General features: G+C 35.8%; 1 long non-coding RNA gene across 1 annotated transcript; it reads right to left on the reverse strand.

Annotated features, from left to right (window-relative positions):
* Positions 1-4,194: 4,194 nt before the first annotated feature.
* On the reverse strand, positions 4,195-13,118 carry LOC127864297 (uncharacterized). The gene is made up of 3 exons (XR_008041687.1): positions 11,236-13,118; positions 5,057-5,169; positions 4,195-4,301 (listed from the first exon to the last, which is right to left on the reverse strand). It is a non-coding gene; the product is annotated as an uncharacterized LOC127864297 (long non-coding RNA).
* Positions 13,119-14,331: the final 1,213 nt, after the last annotated feature.

The raw sequence follows: 14,331 nt of genomic DNA on the forward strand, positions 1-14,331 counted from the left end.
TTCCACAAAATCCTTGTAGACTTTTACTTTACTTGAAATTCTGTATGTGTTTACTTTGTTATGTTCAGTTGTGTACACAGATATCATCTATCAAAGGACACGTATTTCTTTAGCAAATAATATTGCTCTCATATATTACCAATAGAGACAATTGTATTCTTGACAGCTGTTAACATATGACTTTGATCCACCTTTATTTGTAAGTGACTGATTTCAAATATCGAGGTATGAATTTTTCTTAAGATAATAAAAACTAAAAGTAAACACATTTTAAGTTGTTATCAAATTTATTTTTAGCAAATAGAATATAACAAGGTGTTTCTATATCACTATGTATATTTGTCTCTTTGAAATATGTTATGCTGCATTACTGAAACTCTTTAATACAAACATAAGCAATCACACAATTAATGTATTTTAATAGTAATGGTTTGTACAAATGAATGAACAAAGTGACTTTTTCTAATAAACATGACGAAAATAAATGAAAAATTTACATCAAAGATACAATTGTTTGCAGGTGATCTATATATAGATGGCATAATATACCCACATACAGTGATCAAGAAATTTAGGTTAAGTTACTCACTGATTCAAGATGATACAATCTGGTGCTCTAAATGTGTATACAAAAAAATAAAGCATAATAAGTTATATTATCCAACAACGAATGTGAACACTTATGAGTATGCAAGCATATGATCTATGAACACAAATTAACAATAATAACGTTTGCAACGATTCATAACACTAATTTATTAACTCTTTGTTTAATTTCTCATTTTCATTTAAAGGATCTCAAATAACGCAAGGGTCATTTTCTACTTCAGTAACAAACCATATCCATTCAATTCAACAAAGTAATGGTAGTAAATACAGAATTGACAATTTTGCCAACAATTTGTAAATATTCTCTTGAAAAAGTACGACAATAAGCAAGATTCTCGATAAAAAAGCGACCTGATAGAGTAAACTGTTGAGTATTGTATTCAGAAAATGAATAGACCGATCAAAACTGAAGCGTTAAAAATTCAACCTTTCTGAACAATTCTTTTAAAAAGCACATTTTTATTACTTGTAAAAGCTTATAAACCTGAAACTGCCTTATTACATGCAATTAATGCCTTTTCCCCAATTTTGCTCAAGTGACCTGCATCATTTGAACAGATTTGACAATCTTAAAGTCATTTACAAAAAATCTAGGGTATTTTTTCCCATGCATTTATCATAATCAGTATCAAAATCTGTAGTGAAAGTTTCATAATACAGATGAAGTAATATGTGTGCTTATAATACAACTTTACATACTATATTTAACCAAAGCCTTTAACATTTAATGACTGACAGCATCATAGTTCTCATGATACATGTAATAATGTTTTTCTTTGAACACATCTTGGCTGGTCACATAACACACCTTGACTGGTCACATAACACATCTTGACTGGTCACATAAGACACCTTGACTGGCCACATAACACACCTTGACTGGTCACATAACACACCATGACTGGTCAAATAACACACCTTGACTGGTCACATAACACACCTTGACTGGTCAAATAAAAAACGTGGCTGGCCACATGACTTTCTGGCTTTCCACTGAAATTGTTGTGATTTGTCATTCTGCCATTTCAATCTTAACAAGGTAATTCATTGTCCACCCGCCACACAATTCAAAGAAGAGACTTGTTAGAGTTAGTGCTTAACAGACCACGAAGTACGAAGAGACTAGCATTTATAAAACAGTATCTGTATCCAAGCTTCTTAGGGTTGACCTGGGTCAATATGGTAACAGCTGCTACAACAGGCTGTGTTTGGGGTTGGGGATTGGTGTTTGATTGTGTCAATTGGCATCTGAAAATAGAAAGACTCGTGACTGTAAATGTCATTATTACATTATATGTTTGATACTGATTAAAACAAACAAGAACACGCACATACTCCCATTGCGTGTTACAACTTATCTGATTTGAATCCATAAAAGAAATGCTAGTCCTGAGACTATTGATAAAATAACAATTAATATTCATAAATTATGGTAAAGGATACTCGCTTTCTTACCAAATACTTTGGGATATTTGATAAAATGCTTTTTTGCAATAAGAAAAATAGTACCAAACTATTATGGTGAGGGCCTTCTTGCTGATTGCCCCAAAACATGCATTTAGCAAGAGTTATTTCTGAGAAAACTCAAATGATTTGTGTGAAGTAGGTAAAATGGTTTGCCTACATGCACCCACGTTTTACTTTTATTTTAAAACTCTACTAATGTCAATGAAAAATGAACCAAAAAAGTTTCATCACACAAGAAGCAATTATTTTCGATGTTAGACTAGATACACACATCTGACAGTTTGATGGATGTATGGACAGAAAAGGGTGAATCTACATGCACCCACACATCTCTGAACTTGGGGGCATGCAAAAAAGCATGCACATTACTAAAAAAACTCACCAAAGGATTGCTCTGCAAGATGTTTATAAAGCATGCTCATTACTTAACAACTGACCAAAGGATCGCTCTGCAAGATGTTTATTAAGCATGCACATTACTTAACAACTCACCAAAGGATCGCTCTCAAGATGTTTATAAAGCATGCACATTACTTAACAACTCACCAAAGGATCGCTCTGCAAGATGTTTATAAAGCATGCACATTACTTAACAACGCACCAAAGGATCGCTCTGCAAGATGTTTATAAAGCATGCACATTACTTAACAACTGACCAAAGGATCGCTCTCAAGATGTTTATAAAGCATGCACATAACTTAACAACTCACCAAAGGATCGCTCTCATGATGTTTATAAAGCATGCACATTACTTAACAACTCACCAAGGGATCGCTCTCAAGATGTTTATAAAGCATGCACATAACTTAACAACTCACCAAAGGATCGCTCTCATGATGTTTATAAAGCATGCACATTACTTAACAACTCACCAAAGGATCGCTCTCAAGATGTTTATAAAGCATGCACATTACTTAACAACTCACCAAAGGATCGCTCTGCAAGATGTTTATAAAGCAAGCACATTACTTAACAACTCACCAAGGGATCGCTCTCAAGATGTTTATAAAGCATGCACATTACTTAACAACTCACCAAAGGATCGCTCTCATGATGTTTATAAAGCATGCACATTACTTAACAACTCACCAAAGGATCGCTCTGCAAGATGTTTATAAAGCATGCACATTACTTAACAACTCACCAAAGGATCGCTCTCAAGATGTTTATAAAGCATGCACATTACTTAACAACTCACCAAAGGATCGCTCTCAAGATGTTTATAAAGCATGCACATTACTTAACAACGCACCAAAGGATCGCTCTGCAAGATGTTTATAAAGCATGCACATTACTTAACAACTCACCAAAGGATCGCTCTGCAAGATGTTTATAAAGCATGCACATTACTTAACAACTCACCAAAGGATCGCTCTCAAGATGTTTATTAAGCATGCACATTACTTAACAACTGACCAAAGGATCGCTCTCAAGATGTTTATTAAGCATGCACATTACTTAACAACTGACCAAAGGATCGCTCTCAAGATGTTTATAAAGCATGCACATTACTTAACAACTGACCAAAGGATCGCTCTCAAGATGTTTATAAAGCATGCACATTACTTAACAACTCACCAAGGGATCGCTCTCAAGATGTTTATAAAGCATGCACATTACTTAACAACTCACCAAAGGATCGCTCTCAAGATGTTTATAAAGCATGCACATTACTTAACAACTGACCAAAGGATCGCTCTCAAGATGTTTATAAAGCATGCACATTACTTAACAACTCACCAAAGGATCGCTCTGCAAGATGTTTATAAAGCATGCACATTACTTAACAACTGACCAAAGGATCGCTCTCAAGATGTTTATAAAGCATGCACATTACTTAACAACTCACCAAAGGATCGCTCTCAAGATGTTTATAAAGCATGCACATTACTTAACAACTCACCAAAGGATCGCTCTCAAGATGTTTATTAAGCATGCACATTACTTAACAACTGACCAAAGGATCGCTCTGCAAGATGTTTATAAAGCATGCACATTACTTAACAACTCACCAAAGGATCGCTCTGCAAGATGTTTATTAAGCATGCACATTACTTAACAACTCACCAAAGGATCGCTCTCAAGATGTTTATTAAGCATGCACATTACTTAACAACTCACCAAAGGATCACTCTGCAAGATGTTCTTAGACTGATGGTCCTGCACCATGGAGCTGTGACAGCAAATGCTTCCAGACCAAACTCAACGCTCTGCTATCCAGATTTCTGGAAATAAGCATTTCATGTGTAAAACACGACAACAATTTTAAAGATTTTACAAGCATTTTATAAAAATTGTCAAGGATTAAAATGCGGGTTTAACCCTGGCAACACACTTGATAGTCTCTCAAAAAACGCAATGAACTTTCAAAAAACAAGCATAAGTTAAAATATATGACTTAAGCCTAATTGTGGTAACAACGTTACAGAATTCGATAGCTAGTCCTATTGTTTAAGATGTTCAATGCAATCAAGCTTAATAAATAGAAATCTAACGTTGTGTTATTGGGTGCGTGACCAATCTTTATTTCACAAGTGAAGAAGGTTAACAATATAATTGAATGAGTTTCGAGGTCACAAGTTCATTTTTTTCTCCAATAAACAAGCAATATAAATGTAAGTTTAACTGTGCAATCAATTTTTTATGCGGGGTTTATAAAGATTTCAATGTATTTTTACAAACATTATTTAAACAGCAGTACAGGATTTTGTGTAATATCCTAAAATAAGTATTATATACAGTTCCGAAAGTAAAAACAGAATGTATTCTTGTGTTTTTTTTTAAATTGGGATTACATTTTAAGCATGTTGTAATACAATAAAATACGTAATGCAATATATGGGTTCAATTAGATGTTATTATATGTTTGTTTATTTAAATATCTTGCCACTTATAAATGGGATTTAATTATGTCATTTGGGTCAGTAAAACTGCTAATAAAATGGTGAACATGTTCTGTAAAAATCTTAAACTTTCTTACTGCCATGACCAACCAGGCCGATGTGACCTCCAACCTGACCACCAGGTGAGTGCTGGGGTAAGGACAAGGTCATAGTGGAGGATTTCATTGCTAGGCACCCTAGGATGCTCAACCTGGATAGAGAAAGAGTGGCAGAGTGATTAAAATCAAACAATAAATCACAGCAAAGTCAAATATATCAATATATGCTTACATTGTAACTATGTTTTGAAGCAAATGCTTTAGATAAAATAAATTATTAAGATAAGATTAAGTCATATTTAAGTGTGTGCATTAATACGTGTATTGGCTGTCATGCCAATGCATCCGTATTGTTCATTTAAGTGCATTATAATTACGATCTTACACATGAATCAACAATTATGCTCTATAACTCCTTAGGTTTTATTAAAACCATTCATAGTGTGTCAAAGTTGCAACAAACTGCTATGACTAGGTAGCTCAAACATAGCAGACAGCGTACTAGACTGCAGCTGATTCTATTTTTGCTGCTGTGTCCACGTGGGTTGGTTGCTAGGATATTGCCAGACACTGAAAACATACAACTGAAAGACATACATACTGGGGAATTTGTCATAATGCAGCATAATATTTCACGAAGGTTCCTTTATGAACATGATTGATTGCAAGTGATACAAATTACTATGCTTTCTTTGCTTTTTAGACACAACTATTTTAACAACTTTGCGCAACTGTTGGTACTATGTTAGTTATAACCCTGAATATAATATAAGTTACAGCGCAACTTTGGGCGAAATGTAGTCATAACCCTGAATAGAATATAACTTAGACAGCTCCTGATTTCCCATGTTTGGTGAGATACAGAGACAGTGAATCATTACAATGAAAAATAAAGACTTCGCCAATGAAAACATAGAGTTTTGTCACAAAATGACCACTTAACCACGGTGCAACTGATTCAAACAATTGAAGTTCCAATCAAATGCCTTGAAAAAACTGTAGATGGGGTTTGATACACATCTTTTTACACTATACGCAGACAAAACGCATCTCTGACTAAACAACTTACACAATAACCTCTCCTTGATTTGTGGGATTTAATTATAATTGTTTAACATCCCCACCTTGCAGGTCAAGTTGCTGTACTTTTATTGTGAGATTGGGATGTTCATAGATATATTGAGACAATGGTGCATCATGAACCTGCCCACATGACTGAGGATGCTGCCCAGTTGGTACCAATTTGACCTTTGGCCTGTATTCACATTTATCTGAAGGGTAAGCGTTTGGCGCATTCGCACAGTTCATTAGCTGGGTGAGATTTTCAGAAAAGGGTTCCTTGTTCATTGACAAGTTGTCCTGTAAAATAATATGTCAACACAGTGAAACTCTAGTTGCATCAGCAGGAGATCATTCTATTCATAACTACAATGTCTTTTACTTAAGGCAAGTCATCATGTGAAATGAAGTTAGACACAGGACAAGCTCAACAAAGCATTACACAGTTTGCAATTTGAGCAGCACACTTAAACCTGTATGCAATGTCAAGAACATTACAATTATCACATAAATTCTGATGAAATTAATGCTTAGTAAAGTAGCATTTTTTCATAATGGTCATACACCAATGAAATGAAAAATAAGAATGTCAATCAAATACACCCGTTCATAAGACTGGGTACATTGATCATGAGTTCAATGTCAGACATGTTTAACGGTCAATGTGTCTTCAGTAAACAAGAACATATTTTTGAAATGCTGCAGGTGATCTGTCTGGTTACTTAACTTGTACAAAATATTAACACCGCCCACAATATGGACAATTTTCATGATGATCCAGTTTAAATTGTCTTGAGAGTAGAGGTTATAGGTGACGCCAGCTACCCAACAGCCCACATAAAGCTATCACAGGTTTTTCTATAATTCAGGAGACTTGCTGCAAAAAAGGGTAATCATGGACAACACTTTTCGCTTTTATTGAATTTTTCGTTAAAAGGAAGTATTTTTTTAATTAAAATCCTGTTTAGGCGATATGTGGTGTCCCTGACTTGCTTTTGCGGACTGCTAGGCAGAGACAACTCAATACACACATGCATAAAACCTGGGCAAGGCTCATATATGTTTTAAAAACTACTATTTAACTCTTATAACTACAACACAAAGTGAACGTAAACTGTATTTTCTAATTTGTTTTAATGTGTATTGTTTTTGTTAGCATTTTTGATGAATGCCATTGTGTTAACATTGACATGACTTTGCCGAAAGTAACCAAACACTGCTTAGGTTGACACAAAAACAAATAATTTAGCAATGAAATTATAAAACACGACGAATTTCACGAGGTCCACGGAGGTATGAAAAAGTCTCATGGATGGTTGAATTCTAATTCGGTTCGAGTCTATACAGATTGAGTTGTTTCAGTAACAGTTGGAACTTGGAACAAGATTATTTTCATTCGATTTTGAGGGAATATCTGCGAGGCCAGTGTCACTGCTCCTGCAGACGTTTATAGCATTGTTTTTTTAACTACAGCTGGTGTTTCAAATTTCCTACTGGTAAATCTTTTCACCTTTTTTTTGCTGACAATGAGGTACAGAATACTGAATGGAAGCTCAAAACTAGAGCTGGTCTTATAAAAAGAGTTATTTTTTCCAACAACAGCTATACTATCTGAGTGTTTAATACAAATTTCATAGATAAACATTTTGACCAAGTTTAATAAATATCAGATCAATATTTGATAGTATTGGGATAAACATTTAGACCAAGATTGATGAAGATCAGACCAAAATTGCGACCACTGTCCAGAGTGCAGACAAGCCTTTTACTTTAATTTCACCTTGTGACCTAGCTCTTGAAGTCAAGTGACCCATAATCGAAATTGTCCTCAATATTATTAAGGTAAGCAAGTTTGATGAAGATCAAATCAAAATTTGACCTAGATTTTCTTTAATTTGACATATTAACCTTTTTTGAAGATCATTGGCCCATGTTCTCACTTTGATTTAATTGAGGTTAACATTATAACCAAGTTTGATGAAGATCAGGCAATTATCGTTACTGGAGTGTGAACGTAAAGTCAAGTTTGACAGACAGACTTGGGTAAATCAATTATGTTTGCCATATCACTAAAGTTTAAACTAAACTGATATTGACTTACCTATTTTAATTGTATCTGTTTAAATCTGAATGTGGTCTTAAGGTTAAGTTCAATCCTGTAAATTTAAATACTATATATAGCAACCCCAGCAGACAAGATGCTTATCAGCTCATCAGTGATATAGTCATTCCAGAAAATTAATTTACTCTTCATTATAAGATTTTGAATCTAATTAAAACAAGGGACAAAATTGTCACAAAACCAGGTTTTCATTGTGAAAAAAAAATCTCATAAAAGGAGAAACCTCAAACTGAACTTTTGAAATGAACAAACAAAATTAACCCCCTTTGTTAGTTTGTTTTTTAAAAAAATCTATTTTTAATCGTGGCGACCTTGACATTGGAGATATTGACGTGATTCTTTCGTGCGACACACCGTCCCATGATGGTGAACAAATGTGCCAAATGATTTTAAAATCTCACAATGAATGACATAGTTATGGCCAGGACAAGCTCATTTATGGCCATTTTTGACCTTTGAACTCAAAGTGTGACCTTGACCTTGGAGATATCGACGTAATTATTTCGCGCGACACACCGTCCAATGATGGTGAACAAATGTGCCAAATGATTTTAAAATCTGACAATGAACGACATAGTTATGGCCCAGACAAGCTTGTTCCGCCCGCCAGCCAGCCATAGTTTAAATAAAGTATCCATTGATGATGCCTTGCCAAAACAGAAGTTAAGTCAGATTATCTTGTCAATCTTACATATCGCTATCTTTTCATTTTAAGACGCGCGTTTTTACACGTTCTTGTTTATTCCTTTTCATGAACTTTTATGAATAATAATAATTTGTACATGTTTAGTAGCATTCACAAAATCAATGACACGATGGCGTCATGAAATTCGTGGCGTCATTAAAACGTTTTCGACTTATTCACAGGTCTACACAAATATATTTGAATAATTGCACTTTCTTAACTGGAGACACATTGTCGCAAATCAAAACTAGTGACCTGAAAATCAATAGGGGTCATCTGCCAGTCATGATCAATGTACATATGAAGTTTTATGATCCTAGCCAAAAGCGTTCTTGAGTTATCATCCAGAAACAATTTTACTATTTCACGTCACCGTGACCTTGACCTTTGACCTAGTGACCTGAAAATCAATAGGGGTCATCTGCGAGTCATGATCAATCTACCTATCAAGCTTCATGATCCTAGGAATGAGCCTTCTTCAGTTATCATCCGGAAACCATTTTACTATTTCAGGTCACCGTGAACTTGACCTTTGACCTAGTGACCTCAAAATTGACAGGGGTCATCTGCGAGTCATGATCAATGTACCTATGAAGTTTCATGATCCTAGGCATAAGCGTTCTTTAGTTATCATCCGGAAACCATTTTACTATTTCGGGTCACCATGACCTTGACCTTTGACCTAGTGACCTCAAAATCAATAGGGGTTATCTGCAAGTCATGATCAATGTACCTATGAATTTTCATGATCCTAGGCATAAGCGTTCTTGAGTTATCATCTGGAAACCATTTTACTATTTCGGGTCACCATGACCTTGACCTTTGACCTAGTGACCTCAAAATCAATAGGGGTTATCTGCAAGTCATGATCAATGTACCTATGAATTTTCATGATCCTAGGCATATGCGTTCTTGAGTTATCATCCGAAAATCATTTTACTATTTCGGGTCACCGTGACCTTGACCTTTGACCTAGTGACCTGAAAATCTTTAGAGGTCATCTGCGAATCATGATCAATCTACCTATGAAGTTTCATGATCCTAGGCGTATGTGTTCTTGAATTATCATCCAAAAATCATTTTACTATTTCGGGTCACTGTGACCTTTGACCTAGTGACCTCAAAATCAATAGGGGTCATCTGCGAGTCATGATCAATCTACCTATGAAGTTTCATGATCCTAGGCGTATGCGTTCTTGAATTATCATCCGAAAATCATTTTACTATTTACTAATTCGGGTCACCGTGACCTTGACCTTTGACCTAGTGACCTCAAAATCAATAGGGGTCATTGGCGAGTCATGATCAATTTACCCATGAAGTTTCATGATCCTAGGCGTATGCGTTCTTGAGTTATCATCTGGAAACCATTTTACTATTTCGGGTCACTGTGACCTTGACCTTTGACCTAGTGACCTCAAAATCAAGAGGGGTCATCTGCGAGTCATGATCAATCTACCCATGAAGTTTCATGATCCTAGGCGAATGCGTTTTTTAGTTATAATCCGGAAACCATTTTACTATTTTGGGTCACCGTGACCTTGACCTTTGACCTATAGTGACCTCAAAATCTATAGGGGTCATTTGCAAGTCATGATCAATGTACCTATGAAGTTTCATGATCCTAGGCCCAAACGTTCTTGAGTTATCGTCTGAAAACCACCTGGTGGACCGACCGACTGACAGACATGAGCAAAGCAATATACCTACTCATCTTCGAAGGGGGGCATAAAAAGATCTTTAAATGTGTTAATTTGCAACACATATCACTTATGAGTCTTCTGGGGGCAATAGCAATATGGGAAATTCTTGATGCAATCAATAAAGCTACTAACACCACTGCTATCATGTGCTTTTGTTTACCATTAAAATTATAATCACAGAGTTGATAGGTCATAATTGGTCATTTAAGTTGATATAATGATATCCACAAAAGAAACATTCATGTTCTGCAACGCTCCAAACATCACTGAGTCCTCTAATGTGTCAATAGCAGTTTAAAACCCATACTTATATTTCAAATAGATCCTGATCGCGTGAAGAGTTAAATAGTGAGATATGTTGGTACCTGATAATATGTTCAATTTAAAATGCAAATTTGATTGTTAAGCTTGAAACTTAAAATGCATTTATTTTCTTCTCGTTTCGATATAAGATACAATCGTTTGTCGCTGAACCCCTTATCTGAAATAAGATAAACTGGTCAATTAAATGAAGAGCGGAAACCCCAGTTTGCATTGGGTTTTACCTATGTGTTAAAGCCTGAATGCATCTTAAGTCTTAGGCTATTAAGACTGGGTCTCCTGAATGCTTTGCCACAGTGAACCCTTTTACAATGGCAAGGGGACTTACCTATTGAGATTTAGTGGCTGAGTCGGAATTGGTTAACATCATTCTCTGGGCCTCACCTTGTGATGATAAGGACCGTCCCACAAATGAGTTCCTGTATACCAAATAATTGGATGCATTCTGAAATGGTATCAGTTATATTGGAAGTCGATCAATTTTGTTTGATTAAATAATAAATGAAATACACTGTAATAAAGGCTCTTGATACAAATGGGATATACACTAAACACTTGATACAAACATAACCTACTATATAAAATGTACAATTGATACACACATATTTCAAACCTCTGAAACCAATATTTATTTAGTTATGAGCAACAATAAAAAAGTGGGACGGATGTAAGAAAGGATGAAAGGAAGGACAGAGAGATTTACAGACAAGGGCAAATCTATACAACCCCCCTGCGCCCTTTCAAGGCAATACAACAAGGCGGCTATTATGAAGTCCTGTAAGAAACGACTCTTAAAACAAAATCCATGAATTTAAATAAATATTGCAAATTGGAAGAGAATACGTGTATAATGTGCTGAAGGCATTTTAATAATTACTCAAATTAAATAATAGTTAACAATTCTATTAAACGGATTTTTATGCAAGCAGAAACATTTGGTTTAGGGGCTGAATTTAAGCAGACAAATAGACAAAACTATGCCCTATCAATATATAACCCAAACACGAGAGCTCTTGCCCTAAGATCCTGGATCAAGAGTCAATCATCCCCATGCCCAGGAAGTGTCACTGGAAGTCTGGGCCCAGCTGACCAGACAGCCTGTTGTTCAGCTGGTTATCGATCTATGATTGCATGGGGTAATGTAGGAACCGGCTTTTAAAACAAAATCCTGGAATTTCAATAAATATTGAAAATAAATGAAGAGAATACTTGCATAATGTGCTAAAGACATTTAAATAATTGTTTTATGAAAATTGAATAAAATTTAATAGTTCTATTAAATTAAAGCGGATTTTTTATTGCAAGGAGAAACTTTGGGTAAGGCAAAAATTTAGCCAAACAATAGACAAAACTATGCCCTGACCTATGATTAAATCTGATATAAGATAAACTTTTATTTGATATTTATTTACCATGATTGATCAAATAAAAATGAAAACTACTTGAGTTAGAGAGTGGACACCATGTTCAATGTTTAAAACGCAGTATGTAACCCCGTGACCTAGTTTTTGACCCGGCATGACCCATATTCGAACTTGACCTAGACATCATCTAGATACAACTTCTGACCAAGTTTGGTCAAGATTGGATAAAAACAACTTGAATTAGAGAGCGGACACGGACAGACTGCCCGACCGACAGACTGACTGACCAAAAGACAAGCTCACTCTTATATACCCCCCTAAACTTCGTTTAGTGGGGGTACAAAAACTGCACAGGCTAATCTGGGATGACAATTTAATAGGACTTAATGTATGTGCAGTCTGCACAGACTAAACTGGGATGACACTTTAATAGGGCTTAATGTATGTGCAGTCTGCATAGGCTAATCTGGGATGACACTTTAATAGGACTTAATGTATGTGCAGTCTGCACAGGCTAATCTGGGATGACAATTTAATATGACTTAATGTATGTGCAGTCTGCACAGGCTAATCTGGGATGACAATTTAAGCACATACATGAAGCCCCATATCCCAGAACACCGCTAAGATACTACTTATTGTTCTTGTTGCTGCTGCTGCTGCGACTTTGCCATAGACAGAGATGGAGCGAGTCCCGACGCCGAAGTTGCCACCCAAACTCGAGAACTGCCAACAACAACTGTTGTTGAATGGCGTCAATCGCATACTGCTCTCCAGGCCTACGGTTCACATTATTCGAGAACAACATATCGAGGTCAGTCACATTAACAGACGTGTCACGCAATGCCTGCTCTACCTGTTGGATCAGATCGTTTCAGTTCGAGCGACTTCTTCGGCCTAATTTGTTGACGCCCATCATCCAATTGTTGCTAAGCGACATCGATGCTGAGATGGAAGTCCAACTCACCAAGGCTCTGCTGTTGGAAGTGTTGATGTACCCAACATGAGAGGAGATATTAATAGGAGGCTTGGTAGTCTGACGCAAGACGTCTTCGTGCTGAATTTCTTAAGCGAGTTGTAGTATTTGTGCAAGAAGGAGGTTGTCATCGACTTTCACTTCAATGACGTTTGTCATGTTTGCTGAAAAGGAAATGGAAAGTAAACTAAAACTGGATTGTTAAGTGACACATGAATAAGCCTTGCAACACCTTACTTTACAGACCTGTTTTTTTAAATGCCAAACATTGTGCCTATAATTGATAGTTAGAATATTGCAATTAACTTTTCACCAATAAGAACTCAGAATAACGTAGTATCAATGTTTTACGCGCACCAACTTGAAATTGGAATTTTCGGGTTTGTAGAAGGGTGTAATATTTATTTTTTGTAAATCAAAAACAGGCATTACTTGAGCAATTTAGAATGTGAGACTGTACGCCTTTAATTGTGTGACCATAGAACTTTAAATGTGAGACTACATAATTTTAAATGTGATACTCAGCAACTTAAAATGTGAGACAACACAACTTTAAATGTTACAATCTGCATATTTAAGTGTGAGTCTGCACACCTTTAAATGTGAAAGTTTTTGACTTATACCTGAGACTTAACAACTTTAAATGTGAGACAATACAACTGTATGGCATTTAATAAGAAACAAGAGATGTGAGTTCAAAATAGTAATTAAACTTAGTGAAATAAGCAAACTAGAGCTGTGTCACAGACGTGACGAATATCCCCCACATACCGCATTAAAACATAATATTTTGCATGTCGTCTTCACAAAAAACAGCAGACACCATGCTTAATTTTTAAAACGCACTAAGTGACCCCTTGACCTAGTTTTTGACCCAGAAAGGCCCATGTTCTAACTTGGCCTTAAGATCATCTCAATAAAACTTTTGACCAAATTTGGTGAAGATCGGATGAAAACTACTTGAATAAGAGAGAGGACACCATGCTGAATGTTTAAAAACTCACTAAGTGACCCCGTGACCTAGTTTTTGACCCGGCAAGGCCCATGTTTGAACTTGGCCTAGACATCATGTAGATACAACTTC

This window comes from Dreissena polymorpha, chromosome 1, assembly GCF_020536995.1.
Source record: "Dreissena polymorpha isolate Duluth1 chromosome 1, UMN_Dpol_1.0, whole genome shotgun sequence".
In the NCBI taxonomy this organism is placed as follows: Eukaryota; Metazoa; Mollusca; class Bivalvia; order Myida; family Dreissenidae; genus Dreissena; species Dreissena polymorpha.